Source organism: Chelonia mydas, chromosome 10 (assembly GCF_015237465.2).
Source record: "Chelonia mydas isolate rCheMyd1 chromosome 10, rCheMyd1.pri.v2, whole genome shotgun sequence".
Lineage (NCBI taxonomy): Eukaryota > Metazoa > Chordata > Testudines > Cheloniidae > Chelonia > Chelonia mydas.
This window is the reverse complement of record NC_051250.2, coordinates 66,957,271-66,969,553: the sequence shown is the minus strand read 5'-3', so window position 1 is coordinate 66,969,553 and position 12,283 is coordinate 66,957,271.

Sequence of the window (12,283 nt, the reverse complement as noted above, 5' to 3'; positions counted from 1 at the left end):
ACTTCTTATGTAGTGCTGTAGAGCAGACTCATTTAACTCTCTAAGTGGTCTCAGTGCTACTAGATGGGACAGAACACCACACCCAGGAGGTGTGTGGGTTACACAGAGAAGGGCTACTAGGATGATCAGAAGAATGGAAAACCTACCTCATGAGAGGCGACAAAGAGCTTGGCTTGTTTAGCCCAACCAAATGAAAGCTGAGCAGAGATATGACTGCTCTCTCTATACTTACACCAGAGGGATAAATACCAGGGAGGGAAAGGAATTATTTATGTTAAGTGCCATAAGTGCCATGGGCATGGCAAATCGCGGCCACTGGGAGCTGGGGGGGGCCGTGCCTGAGGACAGTGAACGTAAACAAAATGTCTTGTGGCCCGCCAGCGGATTACCCTGACGGGCTGCATGCTGAAGGTTGCCAACCCCAGACTAGATGATCATGATAGTCCCTTCTGGCCTTAAAGTCTATATAGTTGATATTGGGCAGGAGCAGCTTCAGATAAACTGACCTTCACAGCAGGTTACCTCAGATGTGACAGAGAATGAAGTGGGTTGTCATGCATGTGAAATATAAAATTAAAGTAAGAAGAACCAAAAGGCTACTCCCACCAACCAATGCAAGAAAAATTTTTATGTATAATGCAGAATTAGAAATTAACTGTCATTCCCACTATTTGAGACACAAGGCGGGTGAGGTAATCCCCTGAGACTGACATGGCTACAACTACACTATTCCAGCTCCTTGAAAGCTAGAAATGAAAAGCAGAAAGGTGGTTTTGGTTTTAGATTCATTGCCTCCAGAAATATGGAGTATTTCACACTTTCTAAATTTACCTTGTTTAACCTTGATTCCCAAACTGAATACTCTCCTTTTTCCCTTTAAATAATTATTCGCTTACTTCTAGGGCTACAAGGACAATTTTAAAAATGCAAACCTCAGCAACCCCAAAGCAATACTATATAGCTGTAAAAAAACCCAAACCACCTAATAAAACAGCCTCAACACTGCAAAAATATAGGACAGAGTAAAGCATGGAGTAAACCAGCCTCAGCACTGGAAAAATACATATGAAAGTAGCGAACAACTCCTATGTTTCAGAGCTCATTTTATATAAGCATCCAAAAGCCTAAATGTTTAACCAACCTAACCAAATGAGCAGGTCTGCAGCAAGTTCCATGGATTTCTATCCCAACACAATCATTTCCACCAACTGGCCTCGCAGGAGACCCTTCCTCTGACAATCTCCATCCCATTCTGTCTAGTTTCACCATCTTTTGTCAGGGTATGGGAAAGATCGCTGGACTATTAAACCACATCAATGTCTTTGATGGGTAGGTCTGCTCCCCACTGGTATTGTCTGGGAGAATACCTCCTCTTCCTTTCCCACACAGGCCTGAGAGGAAAAATCAAAATGGCTTCTGTTAACTCTCCTGAGAGTATTGTAGGCACAGCAAATCAGGGAACCTAAAGGAAACAACACGCGATTTCAACATGAGACAAAACCTAACCTGAATAACCCAGCTTTGAAACAGAAAAATGCATGAAACATGAAGGCTGCATTAGAATGTTTGTTGGCCCAGTGAAGAAGAAAAATGCAACTGCCATGAAAACTTTCATTGAGGCAATTAAAAAACAAACACAAAAAGATGGCCCCACAATCACCAATCTCGAGTGTTTTCAGTTTTGGAATGAATAATTTACAAAGGTAAAGTAGCTGGTTTACAAAGATGACGTAAGTTCTAATACTACTGATATCTGATGGATAGAGCTATATAGCTTTTGTAGAAAATAATAAACTCCGCTCTCCAAGCTTGATCTAGACAATGTGTATGGTTTCCATATGCATACAGCCAAGGATCATTACTAATTATAATAATGCCTGTATGTTTTTAGATGACCACAGTGCCACCATTTTGAATGCAGGCTCTTTGACATCTCTGTAGGAGAGCGGAAAATCCATCTCTATGCCTCACGTAATGGGACTGTCTCACTCTTAAGGTGACAATACACAGACATCTACTCACTGGGGAGTAGGCCAATCTCATTTTGCTGCTAATTTACCTGGTACATCTGAGCAGCACAATTTCTATCCGCTAGACATCTAAGTCGTCCTTTTTCAGTACTACTTTGAATTAAGTAAAATCACAACAGCAGCACTCCAGCAATCCTGGGAATAGTGAATCAGCACTTTGCCAATCTCATTTTACTCCAAACATATTCATAGCACTGCCAGGTCTGTTTCTAAAGCAGTTGTGCAATACCACTGAAGAACAAAGAAGTTTTGTTTCAATTCCTTAGCTGATTCTTCCACAGGACTCCACTCAGAAGGGCAATTTTGTAGATAAAGTGCTGGTGTGGGGAGAGAAATAAGGTGATGAAAATGGTGTGTCCACCTTTTTTTAAGAAAACTCCTACCATGATCTTTTCTCTAGGCATGCTCTGTACTGGTAAGAAATGGAAGATAACACCTTCTTTGTATTTGGAAATAGTATGTCGTCAAGACAGCCACACTAGATGCCTGCGTGAATGCTGCAGTCCTTCGTACACCCTGATTTTTGTTGCAAATTCACATTCAAAACCGTGTCTATATAGCCTGTCAAAACATGCAGCCTTCTTTCCTTCAGCATATGTACAAAGATAAGCCATTTATTTGAGAACGAGGTCCTTCGTATGTATGTAATTAAGAAAATGCCTATTTTACAGCAGGACTGCGCCCTGCAGGTTGTACATTTAAATGCCTGCACTGCACAGCTGGTAGCTGAGTAGGCTTCTTTTAATGAAACTAACTTAGCTTTTAGCCTTCCTGTAACTGTAGTATTTACCTTATGTTAACCATCTCCCAGCAATGATGATAAATGCCCTGCATACAAAAACAAATACAATTCTATACAATTGTGTATCCCTACAAGTAAAAGAACTACAGTCTTCTGTGCTGTGCGGCAGCATCTGCCAAGCCTGATAGCAACTGCAAGAAAATGTACATTTTTTTTTGTAATGTAAAAATAATGATCAGCGTAAATGTAAGAGACCATTCAAATGCGCCTGGACAAAAGCCTGAATGAGGAAATGTTCTAGAATTAAATCCTTGGATGTTATTTACTTATCTGTCTTGCAGTAGGCATGGTATCTCTCAGAATGCAGAGTGTCTGGCTCTTTGAAAAATCAAACACAGAAAATGCTTCCTAAATCTAAAACTGAACAGCCTTCCATTTGAGAAAATAAATTGCTATTCATCAGCAACACATTTGTATGTAAATATTTTCCATACAGGAGATGGTCATGTACTGTATTTTGCTATTAACATTAAAAATCTACAGCCTATAATCAGTCGTGTAGTTAGAGTGGCAGTGAGAGTTCCATTGTGGACAATAGGAAACACCCTTTTTGTCCACAAAACAACTCTGATTAAATCCTCCAAAGTGGATTATGTAAAGAGTCTTAATCATTAAGAAGGAAATATATGCCATTGTACCACACTTGCCATCAGTGGAGAGGCACTTGTTTAGACAGGAAGATGAAAACATTCACACACTGTAGGAAAAATGTATTCTTGCCTCTTTGCCAACTGGTAGCAGGTTTGGGTTCTTGCAGGTCAGTTTCACATTGGAGGGGACCTTGGTGAGGCAAAGTCTGGTCTTTACCAGTGTAATTTACAAAATAAACACAAGTTCGGTTTCCTTGAACAGAAATGGCTACAAATTGCACACCCACAACGATCTCTTGCAGAAACCTCAACAATGGCACCGCTACCCTGGCACCAAAAAGTGGCTGTCTTGGGGCTCTGTCTCTTTGATATCTCCTGAAGTTTCACTGCTTAAAAACACACTGTTCCTTGTTCCAGCTCAGCCCCGGGGCTTTTCACCTAGGAAATCCTTACGTTGAAAACTGTACATCCCAGAACCACATGGCCTTGAAAGGTGTGCCTAGGAATGAGCCCTCCTTTTGTTGCTGCTTTGCAATACAAAGGAACCTCAGAAAAGGTTTCACTGCCCAGACAAAGAGTGCTTTACCCCCCTGCTATCCCCTTACCAACTATCTATCTGCAATGAGTTTCATCCTCAATCTTTATAAAGCAACAACTTATAACATGCATGACATTAACACCTTAACCGTATTAATCACAGGGCTCAACCTTAATACACTCACTGCCAAAGTGTACTTGGACTACTCACAGCAGCGAGCACTACAACCAGTAGTGACTGCAGCAATATTGCCGGGGGGGGGGGGAGGGAGGGGAGAGGGGTTCCACTTAAGAGTCTCATGAATTTTTCATTTTTGCATTCCAACTCAGGTTTGCCCTTTTTCCAAAATGGCCACCATCCTCAGCAAGATGGCCACTATATCCAGTTTGCCTTTGTTGGTGAAAAGCAGGCTGCCCCAGCAAAGATGGATGCCATTTCCCGTTGTTTTCAGTGGGGCTGACACCATGCTGCCTTCAGACAAGATGGTAGCTCCTCAGTAGGCTGGTGAGACCAGGCATAGGATAGGAGAACATGGAGGTACAGTAAATGGGACCATGAGTCAGCAGGGAGGGAGGATGTATTGGGGAACAAAACTGGAAACTATGAGGTGCTAAGGGAATACAGGGAACAAGCGGTAGACTGGGGGCAGTACAGGGAGTAAGAGGCAGAGAAGAGAATGTGATGGCTAGGAGACTGAGGGGAAAGAGGGAAATATGGGGAGCAATTCTGTGAGAATGTGAGTGGGCCAGTTATCTATTGTATTGGTAGGGAGGGGGAAAGAGGTTAGACTGGCAGGTCCACACCCCAGGGGATAGGGGAGAGTAAGTGGAGTCCTCTCCAGTTAGTGAGCAGGGAGGCTACATTTTAATGCATGTAATTAAGGTGGAATTTTGACTCAGATGATTACACACAAATGCACATTGATGGTGGGCAGCTTTCACTAAAGGTGAAAAAAAAAAAAGACGGGGAAAATAAACATTTGGGGTTGGCAAGACTTATCTTTATTCCTAAACCACATCTATCATTGTAGTAGCTAATCACCTCCTGCATCCTGTGTGCTAATTATGGGCTCAATCTTGCCTTTTGCAATTTAATTTCACTGTGATTGCAGAGTATTGGTATAATACCACCTTTCGTTACTAATGTAAAATACAGACTGAATATTTTAAAATAAACAATGGGGACTCATTTTTCAAAGTCTGGTGTACACAACTGCTGATACTTTGTGTATTGCGAAAGGATATGCATAAACATCCAATGTGTACATGCATATTGGTTACTTACACAGGCAAACAGCCAGCTAGGCTCCTAGTTGGCTATGTGCACTTAGATACCTGGTTTGCAAACATTCATAGGCTACTTGCACACAAACTGGGGAAACAGAAGCATGCATGCAATTGCATATGCCCAGCTTTGAATATCTGACCTTGGATCTAGAAGCAAAGAATATTTGTTTTAAAATTACGGTAGAGAGATATCTTTTCACAAATATTTAAAATGAGTTATGATTTGGGGGATATATTTATGAAAATATTACACTAGAAAGATCTTAATAAAATACACAAACTATTATGATTGCACATTTACTGTACATGTTTAACAGGTAAGTGAACAAGGCTACTAATTTTACATTTTTAAAAATGTGAGTTGACACAAACAGTTCCTCTATGCTGTGTAGGAGTCAATTATTGTCAAACAACCTGTTCTACACAAAAAAACATCAAAGCTGGTAGAATTGTTGAATTTAAACTAAACCAAAAGCATTCAAGTGAATGTTCAACTTTGGTGAGGTTAACTCTACTCTCTAGGGTATTACCTTTGAAAGGCCTACACGTGTTTTCCACTCATTCATCTTTTGCAGTCCATGTTCAAGCCTTTCAGAAGTTCCCATTTTAATATGTAGGACATAAACACAAGAGGCTTCAGATGAGCTAGCCATTTTTAGATTTTTCTTTTTGCACATCAAAAAGCACGTCACCAGTTGCCAGCACGTCACTGGTAATACTGCTACTGCTTCCTTATCCACCTCATCATTAGGTGGCCGTGCAGCAGTACATATCATTTATGCATGATTGGTGTACAGTCCCATATCATGGCGGACAATTTGTTGCCTATCAGATGACTGAATTTATATGAGCTCTGCATTTTAAAAAATCATCTGTATGAGAAATCCCATCCTTGTTGGTTTGGTTTTGTGTTCTTAATACAATGATTTAAAAAAATCCATTTTACTGTCATTCCCAATCTGGAAATCAGTGTTCTAGAATTATTCCCTCATAAAGGGCATTCTACCAGAGAGACATTTTTAATGTATTTTTATTTTGAGCAGAAGGAAAAACCTGATGCTAAGTTGTTTGTAGTAGTGGATAGCAAGTGTAAGGGGACTGTTGCCCCCTTATTAACATTCAGTGGAGGTGTTTTGGTTGGCTAGCTCCCAGTACTAAAAGGGGAAGGGTCTATGGGAAACCAGGACCCTGAGAGTGACAGTCCCCAGGAACAATGGGAAGAGGCCAATGTTCCAGGTCAGCCTGAATGACAGGGCGGACAGGCTAATCAGAGAGTCAGGAGGCCGGGGAGGTCCCGTCCTCGGTGTGAGCTGGATTTGCCTGGGTCAGACAGAGTGGGGCTGAGCTAAGGAGAAGGCAGGGGCCCAGGCTAAGCTGGGGAGCGGAGCTGGGCCAGATCCAGAGGGGCAAGAAAAGCAGCCCAGGGAGAGCAGACCCTGTCCTGGGAGCAGAGCTGCAGCAACCAGAGCCAGAGGGACCAGAAAAGCAGCCCAGGAAGCAGGTCAGTGCTGGGAGCAGAGTCACAGAAGCAGCCTGCAGAGCAGACCTGTCCTGGGAGCAGAGCTGTAGCAACCAGAGCCAGAGGGGCCAAAGAAGCAGCCCAGGGAGCTGGAGGCAGAGCAGCAGCATCAGTGCAGACAGAGTGGTGGAGCTGGGGCTGGAGCAGTCCAGAGCTGGGTGCGGCGAGCAGCTGGGAAGAGCGAGGGGGACCAGCACAGGGAGACACCTCAGCCAAGAGGCTCTGCAGGCCAGGCTTGGATCATAACCCCGACAGGGTGGGGGCGACACTGGGAAGAAGGGTCCTACCACTTAGAGCCTGAGAGCGTGTGGCCACCACCAGAGCAAGTGTCCAACCCACAGCATCCCTGCAGCACAGCCCAAGCCTGAGAAGAAGGCCTGGGACTTACAAGGAACAGACTGTGAACTGCCCTGACATTCCAGAGACACTGTTTGTGATGTTCCCTGCCACAGAGCGGGTTGATGCGTTTCCTTTAAACTTTCCCATTTTTCCTTATTCTTTTTAAAATTAATTGTTGATTAAATAACTTGCATTTATTTAACTTGTATGTAATGGTCAGTGGGTCATAGAATCATAGAATGTCAGGGTTGGAAGGGACCTCAGGAGGTCATCTAGTCCAACCCCCTGCTCAAAGCAGGACCGATCCCCAATTAAATCATCCCAGCCAGGGCTTTGTCAAGCCTGACCTTAAAAACTTCTAAGGAAGGAGAGTCCACCACCTCCCTAGGTAACGCATTCCAGTGTTTTACCACCTTCCTAGTCAAAACGTTTTTCCTAATATCCAACCTAAATCTCCCCCACTGCAACTTGAGACCATTACTCCTTGTTCTGTCATCTGCTACCACTGAGAACAGTCTAGAGCCATCCTCTTTGGAACCCCCTTTCAGGTAGTTTAAAGCAGCTATCAAATCCCCCCTCATTCTTCTCTTCCGTAGACTAAACTTCCCTAGTTCCCTCAGGCTCTCCTCATAACTCATGTGTTCCAGTCCCCTAATCATTTTTGTTGCCCTCTGCTGGACTCTCTCCAATTTTTCCACATCCTTCTTGTAGTGTGGGGCCCAAAACTGGACACAGTACTCCAGATGAGGTCTCACCAATGTCAAATAGAGGGGAACGATCACGTCCCTCGATCTGCTGGCAATGCCCCTACTTATACATCCCAAAATGCCATTGGCCTTTTTGGCAACAAGGGCACACTGTTGACTCATATCCAGCTTCTCGTCTACTGTAACCCCTAGGTCCTTTTCTGCAGAACTACTGCCGAGCCATTCGGTCCCTAGTCTGTAGCGGTGCATGGGATTCTTCCATCCTAAGTGCAGGACTCTGCACTTGTCCTTGTTGAACCTCATCAGATTTCTTTTGGCCCAATCCTCCAATTTGTCTAGGTCCTTCTGTATCCTATCCCTACCCTCCAACGTACCTACCTCTCCTCCCAGTTTAGTGTCATCTGTAAACTTGCTGAGGGTGCAATCCACACCATCCTCCAGATCATTTAGGAAGATATTGAACAAAACCGGCCCCAGGATCGACCCTTGGGGCGCTCCACTTGATACCGGCTGCCAACTAGACACGGAGCCATTGATCACTACCCGTTGAGCCCGACAATCTAGCCAGCTTTCTACCCACCTTATAGTTCATTCATCCAGCCCATACTACTTTAACTTGCTGGCAAGAATACTGTGGGAGACAGTGTCAAAAGCTTTGCTAAAGTCAAGGAACAACACATCCACTGCTTTCCCTTCATCCACAAAGCCGGTTATCTCATCATAGAAGGCTATTAGATTAGTCAGGCATGACTTGCCCTTGGTGAATCCATGCTGACTCTTCCTGATCACTTTCCTCTCCTCTAAGTGCTTCAGAATTGATTCCTTGAGGACCTGCTCCATGATTTTTCCAGGGACTGAGGTGAGGCTGACTGGCCTGTAGTTCCCAGGATCCCCCTTCTTCCCTTTTTTAAAGATGGGCACTACATTAGCCTTTTTCCAGTCGTCCGGGACTTCCCCCGATGGCCATGGGTTTTCAAAGATAATGGTCAGTGGCTCTGCAATCACATCCACCAACTCCTTTAGCACTCTCGGATGCAACGCATCTGGCCCCATGGACTTGTGCACGTCCAGCTTTTCTAAATAGTCCCGAACCCCTTCTTTCTCCACAGAGGGCTGTTCACCTCCTCCCCATGCTGTGCTGCCCAGTGCAGTAGCCTGGGAGCTGACCTTGTTCGTGAAGACAGAGGCAAAAAAAGCATTGAGTACATTACATTAGGTCAGAGAAGTGCCCAGCGCAGAGAGAGTACTCTGAAGTGGAGACACCCTAGCCCCTGTCCTAGGTGACCACAGCAGGGTCGGGGGTCGAACCCCCAGGAATCCTGGGCCCAGCCTTGTTGGGGTTACGAGGACTCTGGCAGACAGGAGAGTGGAAGGGGAGTCCTCAAGGGCAGGGAGGCCACTGGGTAAAGGAAGTGGGAGCGAGGACTCAGATCCTTTCGCTAGCCCACTTCACCGGGGTAGTGCAGAAGCCCTATCACCCAACTACTCTACTCAGCCCAGCAATTTGATCTCCCAAGGCTCAGATTCAGTAAAATAGATTGCAGAGCTGGCATTTAAATTGTCACAAAATTAGCATCCCATGGAGAAGTGGGGAAATGGTTGTTCACCAGCCTTAGACCTACTGGGCCCAATTTGCTTCCCATCTACCCTGATGTAATTCACTGAAGTCAGTGGAGTTGCAGCAGTGTAAAACTGGTGTAAAATGATACGATAATCAACGCTATTGTCTCTCTTCACAATCCATAAGAAAGTCCTGCATCATACACATGGAAAGGGATTTTCTGAAACTAACTAAAGTATGCCAGAGCCTCAGCTGGTATACGTTGGCCTAGCTCCATTGCTGGCCCACTGTACTTATCTGAAGAAACTGATGGTGCCATCATACGAGGATCAGTCCAGTGCACCACCAGTCTTCGGTTAGACAGGAGCAGCAGCTCAGGTTGGTAGTTTTGTTCACTTCAAATCCACTTAAAATTGATGTTCAGGGTAAAATATAAGGCTCAGATGTTCAGGGTTGTTCGGAGCGTATTTTGCACCAACCTTGAAATAAGGTCTTTCTAAAGAAAGATTAGAGATTCCCTTTAGCTCAGGTCTGCTGTGGTTTAGCAGAACAGAAGTGGATGCCATTTGTTAGATACTTTGTGAATAAAAAGTTTGTACAAGTGAAGGAACATGCCCTTCTGTTCTGCCCTGCCACTGCAGACCTGAGCTAAAGTCAAGCACTATGCTTTCTTTAAAGTCCTTTATTTTAATATGTCTGAAAAACACCCCCCTCAACAACGCCAAACTTTTTAAGCTTTAAAAACAATGGATGCAAGTTATGGTGTCTGTCCTGCAGTCCTCCTCAAGCAAAACTCCGATTGATTTCAATAGAAGCATATATTCTGACTGAGGGGAGTGTATTCAAGCCCCGAATTTTTCAGGCTGAGTTTGGAAGGCTTAATCTCAGTTCCTACAGAAAGTGTTCTGATGTGTTCGCACTGAAGCTTTTATAAAAAAGCACATTGGGAAATATTGTATTTCAGTTTGCAGATTTACTAAAAAATTATCTTTCAACTGAAATTAACTACAATAGTGTTTTTTTTATTTTTTTGACTTATGGATTTCTTGCCTTTTTTTTTTTAAACAAGTGTTTCCAGTACCAGAAAAGTAGCTTTCAACTAAGCAACAGCTGGATTGAAACTCTGGGAATTCTTTGTGTTTTTGTCTCTGTTTGGTCTGACTGCTAGCCAGACCATTTCCTGTAGAGGGAAGTCTTATGTCACAAGGTCACCAGCTACTATATATAAAGTGCTCTGCAGGCATTTATTTTTCCAAAAATTTTTAGAAACTAAAAGTGTGAAATAAAAGTTCTCAGCTTAGGCTGATTGAATAAATCTTTAAAATTCTTGCACACAAATTATATGGTCCAGTTCTTTATCTATGGACATATTCCTTCAAATTCAAATTCTGTTTTAATCTTCACTAGCATGGTGGACATGAGGGTGACCCTGAAGAGGCAGTGAAGCAAATACACCCTCAGTGAAAAGGTTTACCTCATTCCCCCTTCAGCAACATTCTACAGAAAAAATGGAATAAAAACAACCCGAAGTAGCAGAAACTGAAAACATTGGCACTTTTGGTAATTAGATTTTAATGAAAGAGCACCAGGAAAACCTAGGGTTTCCAGCTTCTACAAAGGTCCTCCCATGCTCTAGACTATAATAAAAATATCCAACAACTTGTCTTTGTAAAGAATTCATGGCTACATACATGTAGACAACTGGTTCATACGTGACACTGGAGAATACAGTCTATAACCTTCAGTTCCTAAAGCACCTCCATCATTTGAACAATAGGTAAGTGCCTTTGAGCTCTCAAATAGGTCTTATCACCTGTAGGCCTCCAGAAGGAAGTGGAGCTAGGTATTATCATACCCCAAACCCTATTTCAAGTATGACATGTTAGGAAACTGCGACAAAGAAGAATGATGTTTTGATTCACTCCCCATCCCACTGACCTAGATGTAAATTACAATTTGCATTCACACTCATCAGGAAGGGGTGGGGCAGCTACACTTCAAGAGGAATTCACTTTGGAGAAGGGTCGGTGATATTTGTACTTCTTTATCCATGGGTATTCTGCAAGGGAAAAGCCCTGTTAACTTATAGCTGGGTCTCCACTGGAGAGGTTTCCAGGAGGATATACTGAATCCGTGCATTTTCCAGACTTGTTCAATGGTCTTTCTCTCAGATCCACTATAAAAATTGTTCCAATGCCGCTGCCTAAGCTGGCATGGTATGGCAGAATTCGAAAATAATAATTGGGGAAAGCAAAGTTAAAAATGTGACATGAGAGAGTTATTAATTGTCTGCGTAAGGAACAAAGTTCTCAACATGAAGTTGAAAATTAGAAAATAATAAATACCTTCCACAGAAGTTTTCAATTATACTTTAAAGTGGCTAAATTTTACAAGCATTATTTTTTAAAAAAAGTAATACTTCTGCTGAAAGCAATGTCGTAGGTTAATTCTCTTGCCGGTAACTTTCTTTTGCTTAGCACAAGTTTGTGTGTTATTGATATATTTTTTATCCTTCCTACTTTTTACTTGAGTTAAAAGATTTAGGAGCCAATATGAAGCACTTGAAAGCTAGGAGATGCCAAATTTAAGGTTGCTTGTGCAACCGTTCTTCTGCCCCCTTGTGCATCTCCCCCTCCCCCCCCTCCATACTGAATGAGGCAAGGATCCTGTGGAAAAAACTGTACATCATGTAATTAAAGACTGCCACAGTGCATACACAATGGGGCTGAAGAATCCAATCTTACAGCCTAGCATTTCCTAATTGTCAAGTGCTTGACTTTGCAACTGAAATATTCTTGTATCAGGCTTTTTGTATTTAACATCTAGATTTTTTTTAAAGGAAAAAAATTTTAATTATATGCAACTGTACCAACCCTTACATCATACACAGTCATCAACCCTGAACCCTCAG